Source organism: Scyliorhinus torazame, chromosome 2 (genome assembly GCF_047496885.1).
Source record: "Scyliorhinus torazame isolate Kashiwa2021f chromosome 2, sScyTor2.1, whole genome shotgun sequence".
Lineage (NCBI taxonomy): Eukaryota > Metazoa > Chordata > Chondrichthyes > Carcharhiniformes > Scyliorhinidae > Scyliorhinus > Scyliorhinus torazame.
The window spans coordinates 117315816-117334270 of record NC_092708.1 but is presented as its reverse complement, the minus strand read 5'-3'; the positions used below and the strand labels follow the sequence as shown (position 1 = coordinate 117334270).

General features: G+C 46.6%; 2 protein-coding genes across 13 annotated transcripts in view; one reads left to right on the top strand and one right to left on the bottom strand.

Moving 5' to 3' along the window:
• fastkd1 (FAST kinase domains 1) overlaps positions 1–8605 on the bottom strand; it is a 65877-nt gene extending 57272 nt beyond the window's left edge. For 5 of the 7 annotated variants that reach the window (XR_011934998.1, XM_072475880.1, XM_072475883.1 and 2 more), the window contains exon 1: positions 7750–7894. The gene's annotated coding sequence lies outside the window, so the exon portion shown is untranslated. The other 2 variants (XM_072475881.1, XM_072475882.1) reach the window with 2 other exon arrangements.
• The window catches only part of ppig (peptidylprolyl isomerase G (cyclophilin G)), a 117771-nt gene continuing 107142 nt past the window's right edge, over positions 7827–18455 (top strand). Inside the window, exons 1-2 of one of the 6 annotated variants that reach the window (XM_072475874.1) lie at positions 7828–7976; positions 8754–8919. The gene's annotated coding sequence lies outside the window, so the exon portion shown is untranslated. Of the gene's footprint in view, positions 7977–8269; positions 8408–8600; positions 8920–18455 lie in introns of those variants that run through there. The other 5 variants (XM_072475876.1, XM_072475875.1, XM_072475878.1 and 2 more) reach the window with 5 other exon arrangements.

Below are 18455 nucleotides of genomic sequence, written 5' to 3'. Positions count from 1 at the left end.
CCACCTGGATCCCGAAGTACCAAAAGCTCCTTTCCACCCTATTCAACGGCAGGTCGTCGATCCCCCTTCCCTGGTCCCCTGGATGCACCACAAAGAGCTCACTTTTCCCTACATTGAGCTTATACCCCGAGAAGTCCCCAAACTCCCTTAGGATCCGCATGACCTCTGCCATCCCCTCCACTGGATCTGCCACATACAGCAACAGGTCATCCGCATATAGCGACACCCGATGTTCCTCTCCCCCTCGGACCAGTCCCCTCCATTTCCTGGACTCCCTTAGTGCCATGGCCAGAGGCTCAATTGCCAATGCAAACAGCAAGGGGGACAGGGGGCACCCCTGCCTCGTCCCTCGGTACAGCCGAAAGTACTCCGACCTCCGCCGATTCGTAGCCACACTCGCCACCGGGACTCTATATAGCAACCTGACCCAGCTGATGAACCCCTCCCAAACCCAAACCTCCGCAGCACTTCCCAAAGATACTCCCACTCCACCCGATCTAAGGCCTTTTCCGTGTCCATAGCTGCCACTACCTCTGCTTATCCCTCTACCGAGGGCATCATAATCACATTGAGGAGCCTCCGCACATTGGTGTTTAGCTGCCTGCCCTTTACAAATCCGGTCGGGTCCTCATGAATCATGCCCGGGGCACAGTCCTCAATTCTCGTAGCCAGCACTTTTGCCAGCAACTTAGCATCCACATTGAGGAGCGAGATCGGTCTATACGACCCACACTGCAGTGGGTCCTTGTCCCACTTCAGGATCAGAGAGATCAGCGCCCCGGACATTGTCGGGGGCAAGGCCCCACCTCCCTTGCCTTATTGAATGTCCTCACTAGCAACGGGCCAAGCAGGTCCACGTATTTCCTGTAAAACTCGACTGGGAACCCATCTGGCCCCGAGGCCTTCCCCGCCTGCATGTTCCCCAATCCCTTAACCAGCTCCTCCAGCCCAATTGGTGCCCTCAAACCAGCCACCTCCTGCGCCTCCACCCTCGGGAACCTCAGCTGATCCAAAAATCGTCGCATCCCCTCTTCCCCCGCTGGGGGCTCAGATCTGTACAGATCCCCGTAGAAGTCCCTAAATACCTCATTTATTCTCACTGCACTCCGCACCGTATCCCCCCGCTATCCTTAACTCCACCAATCTCCCTCACTGCCTCCCTCTTACGAAGCTGGTGTGCCAGCATCCGACTCACCTTCTCCCCATACTCTTATGTCGCCCCCTGCACTTTCCTCCACTGTGCCTCTGCCTTCCCTGTGGTCAACAGGTCGAACTCCGTCTGGAGGTTCCGCCGCTCCCCGAGTAGTCCCTCCTCGGGGGCCTCTACCTATCTCCAGTCCACCCTTAAGATCTCCTCCACCAACCTCTCTCTCTCCTTGCTCTCTCTCTCTTCTCCCTGTGGGCCCTGATGGAGATTAACTCTCCCCTGACCACCGCCTTCAGCGCCTCCCAAACTACCCCCACCTGCACCTCCCCGTTGTCATTGGCCTCCAAATATCTTTCAATGCACCCCCGCACACCACCTCATCCGCCAATAATCCCACATCTAGACGCCACAGCGGGCGCTGGTCCCCCTCCCCTCCTAACTCCAGCTCCACCCAGTGTGGGGCGTAGTCTGAGATGGCTATGGCCGAATACTCCATTCCCTCCACATTCAGGATTAGCGCCCTACTCAAAATAAAAAAATCTATCCAGGAGTAGGCTCTATGGACGTGTGAAAAGAATGAAAATTCCCTGGCCTGGAGCCTGACAAACCTCCATGGATCCACTCCCCCCATCTGGTCCATAATCCCCCTAAGCACCTTGGCCGCAGCCGGCCTCTTGCCCGTCCTAGACCTAGAGAGATCCAGTGCTGGGTCCAGCACCGTGTTGAAATCCCCCCCCATTATCAAGCTTCCTACCTCCAGGTCCAGAATCCGACCCAGCATGCATTTCATAAATCCGGCATCATCCCAGTTCGGGGCATATACGTTTACCAGTACCACCCGCACCCCCTGCAACCTACCACTCACCATCGCATATCGACCTCCGTTATCCACTACAATATTCATTGCCTCAAACGACACCCGCTTCCCCACCAGTATTGCAACCCCTCTGTTCTTCGCATCCAGCCCTGAATGGAATACACCTGTCCTACCCATCCCTTTCTCAGACTAACCTGATCTGCCACCTTCAAATGCGTCTCCTGGAGCATAACCACGTCTGCCTTCAGTCCCTTTAAGTGCGTGAACACCCGGGCCCTCTTGACCGGCCCGTTCAGGCCCCTCACATTCCAAGTTATCAGCCGGATTGGGGGGCTGCTCACCCTCAACACCCCACCCCCCACCCGACTAGCCATCTCCTTTTCTAGGCCAGCCACGTACCCGTGCCCCCCGCATCCTCCAGTCCCCCATACGGCGGACTCCCGCCCCGACCACCTCTCCTACTTCCAGCTTCCCTTTGGCCAACGCAGCAGCAATCCTATACCCCCCCTCCCCCGCTAGATCCACATCTAGCCCTTTTGCTCCCCCCATAACACTCCCGTAAGTCAGCTGACTCCTGCTGACCCCGGCCTCGCCCGCCATTCCATCGACCCCCTCCAGTGTGAGAATCCCCCCTCCCTGGCAGTCAGTGTGCGCTCCTCTCCAGCACCGCCCATCCCCCCCCCCCCGCCCCCCCCCCCTAGCGCGGGAAAAAGCCCGCGCTTTCCTGAGCTGGACCCGCCCCCTCGGGCGCAGCTCCTTTTGCAGCCATACCCCAATTCCCCATCCACGGGCCTCCACTCCCCCTCTTCCTTTGTGGGGGTCTGCCCCTCCAACACCGATGCCCACACGCTCCCATAGTCTCCCCATCAAATCCCTTCACCCATCCCCATTGTCTGAATGAATATTGATAAGCAGGCTGCAGCCTGGAAATTGCAATACACAGGAAAAAGGTAATCTCCAGGTCATCCCAGGGACAATAGAACTACATTGTCAATCACGAATGTCTACCAGACACAACGGCACCTATACTCCTTATTTGGAAGGTCCTACGTGCCCCCAACACCTGCAGACATGTCCGGTAAGTGCACACTCTGAAATCGGTGTGACGGCCCCTGATGACTCAATCGATCACGCCCTGATCAACCGATTGGCAATGACCCAGGGGCCACCCAAAAGGGTGTGAAATCCAGGAAGGTTAAAAGGTGCCGCGCCGCACTACCTTAGAAGATCTCTCTGCAGCAGCCAGCAGCAGGAACAGAACAATGGTGACCTTCACTGGCCAACACGAGGAGGACCATCACGATGGGGGGGGGGGGGGGGGGGGGGGGAAAGAGAGATGACGACGACATACAACCTCCTCACAACCTCCTGCAAAGCCTGGTGCAACCAGAAAACCCAGGCTCAAAAACTTAGGATGAGATTGTGGAGATATTATAGGGCCACTTCTTACCTAAATGTTGGTCATTGCCGAGAGGTTCAGGTTCCATAAACATAACCAACAAAAAGGTGAATCAATCACATAGTTCACAGCTACTTTGAAGAAATTAGCTGAACATTAAATTTGGGGATGTCTTGAACAACACTGATAGAGACAGATCAGTGTGTGTAAGAAGCGAAATTAGCAACAGAAAGCAACTTAAAAATAAAGAAGGCATGGGCAGCACGGTGGCGCAGTGGTTAGCACTGCTGCCTCATGGCGCCGTGGTCTCAGGTTCAATCCTGGCTCGGTCACCGTACGTGTGGAGTTAGCACATTCTCCCCATGTTTTCGTGGGGTTCGCCCCCATAAGCCAAAGATGTGCAGGTGGATTGGCCACACTAAATTGCCCCTTTTTGGAAAAAATGAATTGGATACTCTAAATTTATAAAGAAAAAAAACCATAAAGAAGGCAATTAGGAAGTCCAACAATTTTTTAAAGATTTGTTTTTATGGGACGTGGCGTTGCAAGCGTGCCAGCATTTATTGCCCGCCCCTAATTGCCCTTGAGGGGGCAGTTAAGTCAACCACATTGCTGTGGGTCTGGAGTCACATGTAGACCAGACCAGGTAAGGATGGCAGATTTCTTTCCCTAAAGGACATTAACAACCAGATTGTTTTTTTTACGACAATCGACAATGGTTTTATGGTCATACGATAACAGTAGATAGGAATTGAAGAATTTGGATTGAGTGCGAGGTTGGATAGTAAATCAATATCGGACATGTGGGACTCTTTCAAGCGACAGTTGATTAGGATTCAGGAAAGACACGTTCCTGAGAGAACGAAGGATGAGTATGGGAAGTTTAGGGAGCCTTGGATAACGAGGGATATTGTGAGCCGCATCAAAAAGAAAAAAGAAACTTTTGTAGTCTAGAAGGGAGGGGACAATTGAAACCCTTGAGGAGTATAAAGAAAGAAGGAAGGTACTGAAGCAGGAAATTAGGAGGGCTAGGAGGGGGTCATGAAAAGTCCTTGGCAAGTAGGATTAAGGTGAATCCCAAAGCTTTTTATTCATATGTAAAAAGCAAGAGGGTGGCCAGGGAAAGGATTGGACCACTTTACGACAGTGGGCGGAATCTATGTGTTGAACCAGGGATAATGGGCAAGGTACTAAATGAGTACTTTGCATCAGTGTTCACCAAAGAAAGGACTTTGTGGAGGATGATTCTTGGGTAAGATGTGTGAACAATCTGGATCATGTTAACATCGGAAAGGAGAAGGTATTGGGTCTTTTAAAAGATATTAAGGTAGATAGGTCTCCTGGGCCGGATGGGATTTACCCGAATACTGACGGAAGCAAGGGAGGAAATTGCTGGGGCCTTGACTGACATCTTTGTATCCTCATTGGCTACAGGTGAGATCCCAGAGGACTGGAGAATAGCTAATATGGTACCGCTGTTTAAGGATGCAGCAGGGATAATCCTGGAAAATTCTCAGGGACAGGATTTATACCCATTTGGAAACAAATGGACTCATAAGCGATAGACAGCATGGTTTTGTGAAGGGGAGGTTGTGCCTCACTAACTTGATCGAGTTTTTTGAGATGGTGACAAAGATGATTGATGAGGAGAGGGTGGTGGATGTTGTTTACATGGACTTCAGTAAAGCCTTTGACAAGGTGCCTCATGGCAGACTGGTACAAAAGGTGAAGTCACACAGGATCAGAGGTGAGGTGGTAAGATAGATACAGAACTGGCTCGGTCACAGAAGGCAAAGGGTAGCAGTAGAAGGGAGTTTTTCTGAATGGAAGGTTGCAACTAATGGTGTTCCACAGGGACCTATGCTTGGGCCTCTGTTGTTTGTAGTGTACATAAACGATTTGGAGGAAAATGTAGCCGGTCGGATTAGTAAGTTTGCGGATGACATCAAGGTTGGTGGAGTGGCAGATGTGTTGAGATAGTCCGAAGATACAGCAGGACATAGATAGAGACTTGAGCAGAGAAATGACAAATGGAGTTTAATCCGGACAAATAAAAGAACAAAGAAAAGTACAGCACAGGAACAGGCCCTTCGGCCCTCCAAGCCTGCGCCAACCATGCTGCCCGTCTAAACTAAAATCTTCTACACTTCCGGGGTCCGTATCCCTCTATTCCCATCCTATACATGTATTTATCAAGATGCCCCTTAAACGTCACTATCGTCCCTGCTTCCACCACCCCCTTCGGCAGCGCGTTCCAGGCACCCACTACCCTGTGTAAAAAACTTGCCTCGTACAGCTCCTCTAAACCTTGCCCCTCGCACCTTAAACATAGATTTCTGGTGACGGTGATGTGCTGACCGGATGCACATCAGGTGACTCTTCTCCCAAGCAGAATCAAATAGACACTTTTAGGTGAATTTTGCCTGAAAAATCGATAGCAAAGTAACCTCAGCGGAAGGAAGAAAACGACCACAAAAGAAATGCCAGCAAATGGAAGCACGAGGAGCCGAAAGGACGGCAGAAGTGGCGGAAAGGGCCACGAACAGCAACCGGTGGGCCCACGAGGCGAGGGGGGCCCGGCTACCCAAGAGAGAGGGAGACCATCGACCCGAGCATCAGCCTCCCCTCGCCACCTGGAGACGTACGGGAGACCTTCCTCAAGAAGGAGCTGGCCGCCATGCAAGAGGCAATCAGAATTAAAATCCAGGTGGTTGTCAAGGTGGTGGTGACGGAGGTGATGGTCGCCTTACAAAAAACAATCGACAGGTTGGGGAAGAAAGTGGAGAGGACAATCCACGACCTGGAGAGCACCTCGAAGGAGCAGAACGACAGGATTGTCGCTCTGGAAGCAGAAGTCAAAAGGTTGGTAGTGGCCCAAGGGAGCTTAAAGGGGAAGGTAGAGGACCAGGAGAACAGGCCCCGACAACAGAATGTGCAGATTGTGGGTCCACCAGAAGGCTTCAAGGGTAGAGACCAGATAGGCTACATCGCCAAAATGCTGGGCAACCTAGTCAGGAGAGACACCTTCCCCAACCCCCCAGACCTCGACAGGGCCGGGTTCGATGCAGAGTGGTCTGTCTGGTTTTGTGTTTCTGTAGTGGTTGAAATCAACTGAGTGGCTTGCTAGGCCATTTCAGAGGGCATTTAAGAGTCAACCACATTGCTGTGGTTCTGGAGTCACATGTAGGCCAGACCAGATGGCAGATTTCCTTCCCGAAAGGACATTAGTGAACCAGATGAGTTTTTACGACAATCAACAATGGTTTCACGGTCATCTTTTACTTCCAGATTAAAAGATTAATTTCAGATATTTTCTAGAGTTTAAATTCCACCACCTGCCATGGTGGGATTCGAACCGGGTTCCCAGATCATTATCCTGGGTCTCTGGATTACCAGTCCAATGACAATACCACTGCCTCACCAATTTGATACTATCCTTAAATTCTTTATTTCACCACAGGCATCTTTCTCAAAGAGTCTTTCTTTATCTCTGGAATAAGCTACTCCTCAAATGTCTGCCACTGTATCTCTACTGCCCAACTCTTTAACCTAGTTTTCCAATTCAATTTTCATAGCCTTATAATTAGCTATTCAAGTTTAAAAATCCTGTCTTCGACCCACATTTCTTCCCTTCAAACTGAACACGAAATTCAATTATGTTATGATCGCTGTCACCTAAAGGCTCCTTTGCCATGAGGTTATTGACCATTCATCTCCTTGTTCATTACCAGCCCTGGTTGACTCTAGAACATACTGTTGTAAGAAAACTTGCATACAGTCCATGAACTCATTTTCCAAGCTATCTTTGCTGAACGGATTTATCCAATCTACATGTAGATTAAAGTCAACCATGATCAATGAGGTGCCCTTCTTAAAAACCCATCTATGGTTCCAGGAATGAGCAACTTCAGTAATAACAAGGATAATTTGGAGAATCTGACGCTATTCCCCTTAAATAAGTGAATACTGAGAGGAGATTTGACAGAGGTATTCAAAATCATGAGCGACCAGGAGTAGATCGGGAGAATCTATTTCCATTGGTAGAAGGGTTGAGAACCAGAGGACACTGACTTAATCGTTGGAGAAAGAATGAGACATAACACAAGGAAAAACATTTTTCATGCAATCAGTGATTAAGATCTAGAATATACTGTGGCGGAGGGAGATTGGATTGCTGCTATCAAAAGTAAAATATACAATTATCTGAAGAAAAAAAATAACAGGGTTATGGGGAAAGTCAGGAGAGCGGGAACAACTAAATTGCTTTTGCAGAGAGCAAGACACTATGCGCCTTGTGTTGTAACCGTCCTATGATTAAATAATTATCTAGTGATCTTTCTTCCTGAGAATATATTTGTACCATGGGAATTCTGTTGAAGAATATACCTTTTTAAAAAAGCGCTACTGAATCTCTCACAATTAGACGCCTCGATGGGGTACAGAAATACAAAATGTATTTCAACGGTCAGGCTATCGAGTCTTCGGCGCGCGTGATAAATCTTCTGTTCCCCATTCACGTCGACCCTCTCTGCCGGCAACATCGCACCTTAAGTGAAGTGGCACCAGGACTCTTCGACAGCTCAAAACAAACTTCCATCGCTTCTCCTGCAGGGGTAAGTGGCTCGAGCAAGCTGTTCTCTCACACTGGTATCCAGGGCCTGGACACAACCTCCATCCATCCCCGAGCTCGGGTACAGAGAGGAAACGATGCAAAGGGCAGGGGCAGTCCGGACGCGGAGCATGAACTGCACCAGGACCACCGAAGATCTTGTTTTGGCTGGAGACACCCACTGGCGCCTTGCCACGGCCTCCCTCGTGTTGATCCAAGTGCCTGTCCCTGGAGGTGCAGGGAACTGCTCTGCCCCCAACAGGCAGACACTAAATCCCGCTCTGCTCAGTGAGCCCCGGCCGCAACCTCGCCAGTTCCGAGCGCCCCAGAAGTACTGACGTTAGCGACAGCGCCATCTTTAGAGGCCGGGAAGGATCAGCGAGTTGGTGACCAGTTTTAACCATAACTCCGGCGGCCAACACCCCACGGCAATCGGTCAGTCACCGCCCGCCCCCCATATCTCCCACTCTGAAATCCAATCCAGTCCTCCCTTCCGTCCCTGTGCTGACTTTACCTGAAAGCTGGGGCCACCATTGGCTAGGCCACAATCCGGGGCCTCGAGTAGATACTGGACCCCCCCCCACAGGACGCATGCGCTAACACCAGAGAGCGACTGCCGCGCAACCTAACCTAATAGCAGAGGGGAGGGCGGTCACCTGGACATGATTGACGTCCCTTTCGTCCAATAGTGAGGTGGAATGTCAGTTTAAGGTGGCGGGGTTATATGTGTAAGCCAATCCGAGCAGCGGGCGCGGGACTAATGCATCATGTGTGGTTGTAGCAGTTCGGTGCCTGCTGAATGAGGACAACGTTGGTACCAACCGAGGCCCAAAGTGAGATCGCGAGTGGGTTAAACCACCAAATCGGTGTCCCGGACAACGGCCCACTCGTCCTTCGGTGGCCTGCCTCAGATTGGGGAGCTGTGGGGCGAACGTTGTTTCCGCAATGTGAGTTTTTTAACTGGCTTGGAAACGGGGTCTTGTCTGGTATTTTCTTACAGCGTCTGCATTTGCTTAAATACGTTTCAAAATTCATGTGTAAACGTCTTTAGTTTATTGGGTGAGGGTGGCGCAAACAACTCAAGGTTCCGAATGTCTTGTTCCATCAGCGCGCGTTTCCTTTCGTTTCTATTTCCAAACTTCGGATGATGAACGACTTGAACTGATCTGGCAGCCTAACCAAAATATTCCAGTTCCATCTAAGAGCTACTTCAATTTGGTTGCAGACTGGTCCCAATAGATGGTCCCCGGGTGTTCATCGCAGACTCAACAGCCAAATACTTCTAGATAATCGATGGAGTTTGGTTGGGGGTCTGGGTTGATTGTGGAGAAGAGTTAGTTGACAGCCATCCTAATATGCATACATGGTTTGACACTGAATCCATAACATCTCTTGTAATTAACTTAAGCATGAGGTTGAAAATTGAATTAGTTTCTGTCAGTAAATATCATTGAGTTTTATCGTGTTGGCGAAGCCCTCGTTGGGGCCTCAATAATAATTCTAATTATTGTCACAAGTAGGCTTATGTTATACAGAAATGAAGTTACAGTGAAAATCCCCAATGATATTGAACTTCAAATACAATTTTTTGTACCCAATTCATTTTTTCCAATTAAGGGGCAATTTAGCATAGCCAATCCACCTACCCTGCACATCTTTGGGTTGTGGGGGCAAAACCTATGCAAACACTGGGAGAATGTGCGAGCTCCACACAGACCGTGACCAAGGGCCGGGATCGAACCTGGAACCTCTGCGCCACCGTGCTGCCCCCTCAAATGCAATTTTTAAAGGATTTTAAAATGTGCTACTCTTAATCGAGTTTTAAAAGTATTTTCTTTAATGACAATCAGGCATAAGAGTAGAGTGAGCCTAACTTTAGTCATAATTTATTTGTGAGGTTCTCAACTGTTCCAAGAGCAGTTTGCATTTAAATAACATAGAATACCATTGTAAGGTACATCACAAGAGTGTTATCAAACAAAATTTGACCAGGCCACGTAAGATGATATTCAACAACAAAATCCGAATATGCTAGACAATCGCAGCAGGTCTGCCAGCATCTGTGGCGAGAGAGCGGAGCTAACGTTTCGAGTCTGGATGACTCTTTGTTAACATGAGATTGAAAGTTGAACTAGTTTCCATCAGTAAATATCAACTTTGGCAAAGTGTCACAGAACCACAACAGTGCAAAAGGAAGCCATTTGGCCCAGTTAGGTCATTTGAACATTATGAATTCTCCCTCTTGTGTATGCGAACAGGCGCCGGAATGTGGCAACTGGGGGCTTTTCACAGTAACTTCATTGCAGTGTTAATGTAAGCCTACTTGTGACAATACAGATTATTATATTATTATAGAGTCTGTACTAAACCTCCAAAAGTACATCCTACCTTGGTCCCACCCTAACCCAGTCATCCCACATTACCTTTTTGACACAGAAGTGCAATTTAGCACAGCCAATCCACCTAACCTGTGCATCTTTGGACTGTGGGAGGAAACCGGAGCACCTGGAGGAAACCCACACAGACAGGGGAAAACGTGCAAACTCCACACATACAGTCACCCAAGGTTGGAATTGAACCCAGTCCCTGGTGCTGTGAGGCAACAGTGCTCGCCACAATGCATCATCCAGCAAAACGTTAGCTCTGATGTCTCTCTGCAGATGTTGTCAGACCTGCTGAAATTATTCAGCATTTTCTGTTTTGTTTCAGATTCCAGCATCTGCAGTAATTTGCTTTTATATAAGGTGATATTCAGATAGGTGACTAAAAGCTCAGTCAAAGAGGTGAGTATTGAGGAGGAGAGGTTTAGGAAGGAATTTTGGAGCTAGGGACCAAGGCAGCTGAACTCCAAGGCCAGTCGTGGAATGATAAAAATTGAGCATACGCAAGAGGACAAAATTTGGGGAGTAGAGAGATCTCGGAGAGCTGTAAGGCTGGAGGAGGTTGCAGACATAGAGAAAAGTGAAACCATGAAGCAATTTGAAAGCAAGGAAGAGAATTTTAGAATTTGAGTCGGTGCTAGACCAGCAGTCAATTTAGGTCAGCAAACACTAGTGATGATGAACCAGAATTGATGCAAGTACACAAGGCAGCAGAGTTTTGAATTTCCTCATATGTACAGAGGTTGAAGATTGGAGGCCAGCCTGGAGAGGATTGGAATAGTCAAGTTGAGAGGTAACAAAGGCACAAATGGGGTTTCAACACGAGACTAAGCAGGAGCGGAGTCATAGAATTATAGGCCAAAATTTTACGGCTTTGCCACGGTGAATTCCCCCATGGCGGTTGCAGCGAGCCATTCCATTTGACTTCCATTCACTTCAGTGGGACCAGAAGATCCTGCCGGCCATAGGATGGTTACCGCAGAGGAGGAGGTCATCTGGCCATCGTGTCTGTGCTGGCCTGCTGAAGCAGGTAGAACTTTGTGGATGTGGAAGTAGGCAGTCTTGATGGTAGAGTGCATATGTGATTGGAAGCTGATTTCTGGTTCAAATAGAGTGCCAGAGTTGCAAGAAGTCCGGTTCAACCTCAGTGGTTAGGGAGAAGGATGGAGTTCGATGGTTTGGGAATGAAGCAAACCTCTGCTCATTCAGTACTGGATGTCAGACTAGCAGTGTGACACATCAGACAGTGGAGGAGTCGAGAGAGATCATGAGGTGGAGTTGGTCTTGCTGGTGTACAAATTATAACAATGTACGGTTGTCTATTGAAGTTGATTAATTTTTGCCATTTATGTTATATATATATATATATATATATATATATATAAAATTTATATAAAATTGTTGAGATAGTGTAGTGTAAAGAAACCTCTGTAAAGGTTTGAATTGATTAATGTATTCTGGTCTTGTCCAGTGCATAGGTTTCAAAAGTGACTAAACTTCCGAGACGTTACTCCAATAATAGTCAGAATTTTATAACCCAGAAAGAGCCTGCAATGACTTTTCAGATGAACCATCTTGTTCAATTTCACTTTTTTAACATTCTCCTTAACCTGTAATGCTATATTCCTCTTCTTTGAGTAGGTATCTAATTACTGTTGAAGTATTTACAGATTAAATTCCACATTCCAGTCACTTTTAAAATAAGCTTTTTCTAACCTTTTAATTCAAATGGTTCTTCATTTTTTGTCCTCACTGCCAACCAGCAGAAACAGTTTGTGTCTATTGCTATCTGTGCTATCATAAACCATCATAATCTTGAAGAACTCTACCAGTTGACTCCTTAACCATTTTCAGCTCTCTTGGAAAAGAACACAACTCCAACCCTCTCTTCTTAACTGTAACCCCTCATTCTCTAACATTAAGTAAATTTTCTGCATTGCACCATTCCATTGCTTTTATATCGTTCCTAGAAAGGAACGATATAACCATCCAAACCATACAAAATGTTCGAGCTATGTTCTAAAGACCTGTGACAGTTTATTTTATCTCCTTGTATTTGTATTTAAAGCATTGATATAAAAAAATAGTTTCCTATTTTGCCTTTATTATGGTTTTATCTGGCGGAACTGTGGCGCCATGGTTAGCACTGCTGGTTCGCGGCACTGAGGCCCCGGGTTCGATCCCGGCCCCGGGTCACGGTCCATGTGGAGTTTGCACTTTCTCCCTGTGTTTGAGTGGGTCTCACCCCCACAACGCAAAGATGTGCAGGGTAGGTGGATTGGCCACCAGTTTAAAAAATATATTATGGTTGTATCTCTGTCTTCTGCACTTCTTCACATTCAGGTCTCTGGCTTGGTCAGTTCATTTATCATCTTCACTTGTCTGGTGTATTTCATTTTTCAATCTTATTATTTTTTTCAAGTGCTTTCTACATTGACCTCCATCTGGCCATCTTGTGAATGTAATCCATGTCATGCCCTCCTACAATCATTCACAATTCTTGTCATAATTTTCCAAATGCCCAAACTTGGTGTCAGGAGCAAGTTTAAGTGTTGCTCCTTCTATTACCAAATGCAGATAATTTACATATATAGTAAACATAAGTGCAGACACAACGCAAACTTTTGGAATCCCACTCATTGTTTCCAGTCAAGTGCTTTCATTTTACTCTTATCGTTTGGTTTCTTTCCTCCTCATACTTTGTTCTCTGTCCTCCAACCACTTCTATATTCATATGGCTACATTACCCTAATTCCAGTGGCCATTTTTGTTTGTCATGAGTCTCTTGGGTGCTACTATTGCCATGCATATTCAGTTGTTTCTTCAGTTGGTCAACTCTATTTATCCTTTAGGAACCCTAATTCATTACTCTTTCTCCAAAGTGTTTAGCCATCCCAACAAATATTATAGACTTCAGTAGTTTACCGACAATTAGCCTACCATTTCTTAGTTCATCTCCTTTTTAAAAATGTCATATTTGTCACTTTCAAGCCCTCATGCACATTTCTTCCCATGTAACTTTGGAAGGTTCCAGTCAGAGCTGGATTGGATTGGATTTGTTTATTGTCACGTGTACCGAGGTACAGTGAAAAGTATTTTTCTGCGAGCAGCTCAACAGATCATTAAGTACATGAGAAGAAAAGGGAATAAAAGAAAATACATAATAGGGCAACACAACATATACAATGTAACTACATAAGCACTGGCATCGGATGAAGCATACAGGGTGTAGTGTTAATGAAGTCAGTCCATAAGAGGGTCATTTAGGAGCCTGGTGACAGTGGGGAAGAAGCTGTTTTTGAATCTGTTCGTGCGTGTTCTCAGACTTCTGTATCTCCTGCCCGATGGAAGAAGTTGAAAGAGTGAGTAAGCCGGGTGGGAGGGATCTTTGATTATATCCCAGGCAGCGGGAGGTGTAGATGGAGTCAGTGGATGGGAAGCAGGTTCGTGTGATGGACTGGGCGGTGTTCACGACTCTCTGAAGTTTCTTGAGGTCCTGGACCGAGCAGTTGCCATACCAGGCTGTGATGCAGCCTGATAGGATGCTTTCTATGGTGCATCTGTAAAAGTTGGTAAGAGTCAATGTGGACATGCCGAATTTCCTTAGTTTCCTGAGGAAGTCACAATATTGATATAAAATGCCCCTTTCCTTAGTGATTTCATAATATTTTGTATGCTTATATAGAAAACATACCAGTGTTATAATTTATCTATATTTGCCATGTTAGGTGGCATTTTGGACATCATTGCATATGTGTGTATGTATTGTCTTTTGCTTGTATATAAATAATGTCTGCCATATTAGTTTATGATTGGCTCAACTTCAATACTCATAAAACAGTAACAAATCACAACTTGAACAGATAGGAACAAACAGAAATGGAAACATTAAACATGAATTTCAAGGATGGATAGTTAGCAAAATTTGTCAAGAGTAGTTTTTTAAAAAAAAAAGCTAACCCATCAAATTGCTCCACTTTTTAAAAAATCCTTCCAACTATCTTGGATCCTGCACCAAGCTGTAGACCCTGTTAGTAGGTTGATAAAGATAACAACAGTAGATTAACATAAATAAATAATTATCCCTATCTACACAAAATTTTCTGTATTAGTGTATGTAGCATTTTGTTTCTAATGGAATCCTGCACCTGTAAGAAGTCTGAAGTGAGAGTATATGCTGGTTTTTAAACATCACCTTCGACCAAAGTAGCTGGTCTTGATGGAAGTTGCAACATGCAACAACCTGTGGTTGATAACTGCTGTAATTTTTGATGGTCAACAGCAAGACCGATGTTTGTAGTTTTTCCCCCATCAAATAAAACGGCCGGAAATTAAGTACTTTTTTTTTGTTATAAGTGTCACCAAAATCCAATGTATAAACTCCTCAGCTGCTTTGGAATAATGTTGCCAGTTTTTAGGTTATTGTGATCAAAAGATTGTTTACACCATGTTACCATTTTAAGAAGCTTTATATAATACATTTTAAGCTCAAAACTAAATAATAACAATAATAATCTTGATTGTCACATGTAGGCTTACTGCAATTAACACTGCAATGAAGTTATTGTGAAATTCCCCTAGTCTGGTCATGTACACAGAGGGAGAATTCAGAATGTCCAATTCATCTAACAGCACATCTTTCGGGACTTGTGGGAGGAAGAATCTGCCGACTCTGCACAGACAGTGACCCAAGCCGAGAATCAAACCTGGGACCCTGGCGATGTGAAGCAACAGTGCTACCCACTGTGCTACCGTGCTGCCCTATAAGTAACAAATAAGTAACAACTTCTGGAAACATTAAAGATAACCTGTTGCTAAAGCTTGATTAGGTAGAGGTCGCCGTGGAAGTCGAGATCAAAAAAGTTTTATAGAAAGAATTTGCTTCAGTGCATTAAGTACTGTTGCAGAGACATTTGGCAAAGAAGGAAAATGCTAAATATTTATATATCTTTGTCTTCACTACAAAAGTCATATCTTAACCCTTGGTCAACAAAGTGTGTCTTTCCCCAAATTACACAACATTATTTTTCTGCATGCATTGGGTAAGGAAAGTACTTTGTGCTCAGTAAAGTACATTAAAAACACACTTCCTTGTATCTCATAGGTTTAATGCCTTATTTGCGTATTTACCCTACAAGGAACAGAATGAATCAAGTGGTGAAAGAAAAGGATCTGGCTGTTAGAATGCATCACTTTCTAAAGTTTCATTTATAACTAGCTCTCTTAAGCTGTTGTTGAAACAAAACACCCAGATTTTATTCATAGGACAATTCACCACAAAACAAATAATAACAACTTGTTCTCGTACAAAACTTTAATTACACCTTGATTAAGAACATAAGTAATGGGAGCAGAAGACCCCAAAGCCGGCCCCACCATTCTACAAATTCATGGCTGATCTATTTCAACTGAACTTTCCAGCACGATCCCCGATTCTCTCTGTGCCCAAAAATGTGGTTAGGTTACTGCATCCAGGTTTTTGTTTTCTCCTGGTGAAGGCTAGTGAAGCTCTAGGCAGGGTGAATAAGAGGGCCACAATTTTCAATTCCTAGTTTAAAACATCTTTGATGGGTGCAAAGAATTGAGTGTATTTTTTTAGAAAAACATAGAGCGTGATTTAACAAAAACATTTTGGTGTCATTTTGGGCGCAATTGACAGGGTGTTTCTCGGTGGCAAAATCATGGCCCCTATTTAACGGCACTTAGCACTGGAAATGAGCCCCCGTGAGCTTCTCGCCATCTGGTTCGTCAGGCTTGCATTGCAGAGCCGCTTTTAAAAGCTCCTTCATCACTCACTCCCAGTCAACAGCCAATCATGGCGCACTGCTCCTCACTTTGGGGGTGCTGATCTGGACACGCTTCTCAATGCTGTGAATGAGAGATGGGTGTCCTGTTCCTCTGAGGCCGCAGGAGGGCCAACAGCAGGGTCACCAATACTGCCAGGGAGGCAGAGGCAGCAGCTGTGAGTGTGGGCAGCATAAAGGGGGACTGCCGTACAATGTAGGAAGAAGACCAATCACCTCCACCGAGCTGCAAGGGTAAGTTTTCACCTCTCTCTTGGCATCAGTTCAGCATGCCACCCCTCAAATTCCAAAACCTCCCCCACAATCACCTTGCACCCTTCCCACATCCGACCTTCGTGCTTGTTCTTTGGTACCCCCTGGCATCCACCAGCCTAACTTTTTCATGTCCAGTTGCGGTGCCCACACAAGCCTACTGCAATAGATCCCCCCCAATCCATCAAGCGTGCGGTTCACAATACACTCTCTTTGTCCCCCCAGGAGAAGATAGCCCATAATTAGCGGGAAAGGGACAAGACTGGGGCAGAGTACCTGAGATCCGAGTCCTCACCCCAATGAGGAACAGGCCCTGGAAATCGCGGGGTTGTCAGAGGAGCGAGCAGTCATCAACTGAGAGGTTGGCCTGCACCCCAGAATTGAGTGAGGATGCACTACCCACAAGAACCCACTTGAAAATATTTTGTTTATTAAACGGCCAACAGTAACAAAGATTTGAAAATCAACTACTTAACATTCCACATATCACACTAACCATTAAACAAGGAAATGTTGATGTTCCATATCGGTACCAATACAAAGCTATATGGGTAGCAGAGTGGTTAGCATTGTTGCTTCACAGGGACCTGGGTTCAATTCCCCCTTGGGTCACTGTCTGTTCAGAGTCTGCATGTTCTCTCTGTCCAGCCTCCCCGAACAGGTGCCGGAATGTGGCGACTAGGGGCTTTTCACAGTAACTTCATTTGAAGCCTACTTGTGACAATAAGCGATTTTCATTCATTCATTTCAAGTCCCGAAAGACATGCTTGTTAGGTGAATTGGACATTCTGAATTCTCCCTCGGTATACCCGTACAGCCTACTTGTGACAATAAAGAATATTATTATTGACTTCCGGTGGCGGCTTTGATGGAGTAAGTCGCGCACTTGGTGGCTCCCGCTCTGGCCGGGCCTTTGGACCTTTTTCCCCGACTTTTTCGTGGCTTTGAGTTTTGGTTTTCAAAGTGCGGACATTTAGGCACTGGATCCACACAGTGGTGCATGGAATGGAGAACCCCAAGGGATCGCAAGGGAAATAGAAACATAAGCAAGGGCTGAAGTGGCTGCTGAAGATAACATGGCCGATGTTCGGACCCCTGCTGCGACGGCCCAGCCATCGATGGAGGAGCTGATGCAGCTCATCCAAGAGGGGTTTGCCAGACAGAAACGAGATTGTCTCGACCCAATAAAGGAGTCGATCGATCAGCTGGAACGCAGGCTGGATGTCCAGGATCGGACGATCCAGAAGTTGGAGAAAGCGCTGGCGGACCAGGAGGAGCACCAAACGGTGGTGGAGCTGGAGATGGGGATGCTGAAGGATCAGCAGAAAAAGGCTGTTAGAAAAGGTGGAAGATCTGGAGAACAGAGCGCGCCGGCAGAACTTAAGAATTGTTGGTCTCCCTGAGGGGGCTGATGAGGGTGCTTTTGTAGTAAATATGTTCCAGAAGCTTCTGGGTGAGGGGGCTTTTCCCCGACCGTTGGAGGTGGACAGGGCGTACAGGGCGATGGTGAGGAAGCCACGGCCGGGGGCCCCCCCAAGGTCGACGGTGGTTCGGTTCCACAGATTTTTAGATAAGGAGTGTGTCCTCCAGTGGGCCAAACGTACCAGGAGCTGCAAGTGGGACAATAACATATTGAGTGTCTATCAGGACCTGAGCATGGAGAGGGCCACAAGGAGGGCAGGCTTCAAGCAAGTGAAGGAGATCTGTTTAAGAAGAAGGTGAAATTCAGGCTCCTCTACCCGGCGCGCCTCTGAGTCACACTTGAGGACCAGCACCACTATTTTCAGTCGCCCGAAGAGGTGATGGACTTTGCCAAGAAGAAGGGTCTGGCGCAGAACTGAAGTTTTTGGACTTAAGTGGCAGTATCTTTTTCTTTTCTTGAACGATATATATATATATATATATGGTTTGATTGTTGCCTTTTTTATGTTTTTGAAGTTTGGGTGAGGATGGGGGAGTAAACATTATTCGGTTTTTGTTGGGTTTTTCGGTGTTTTGATGGGGGTGGTTGGTGGGGGCTTTTTATTTTGTATTACGTTAATTTGC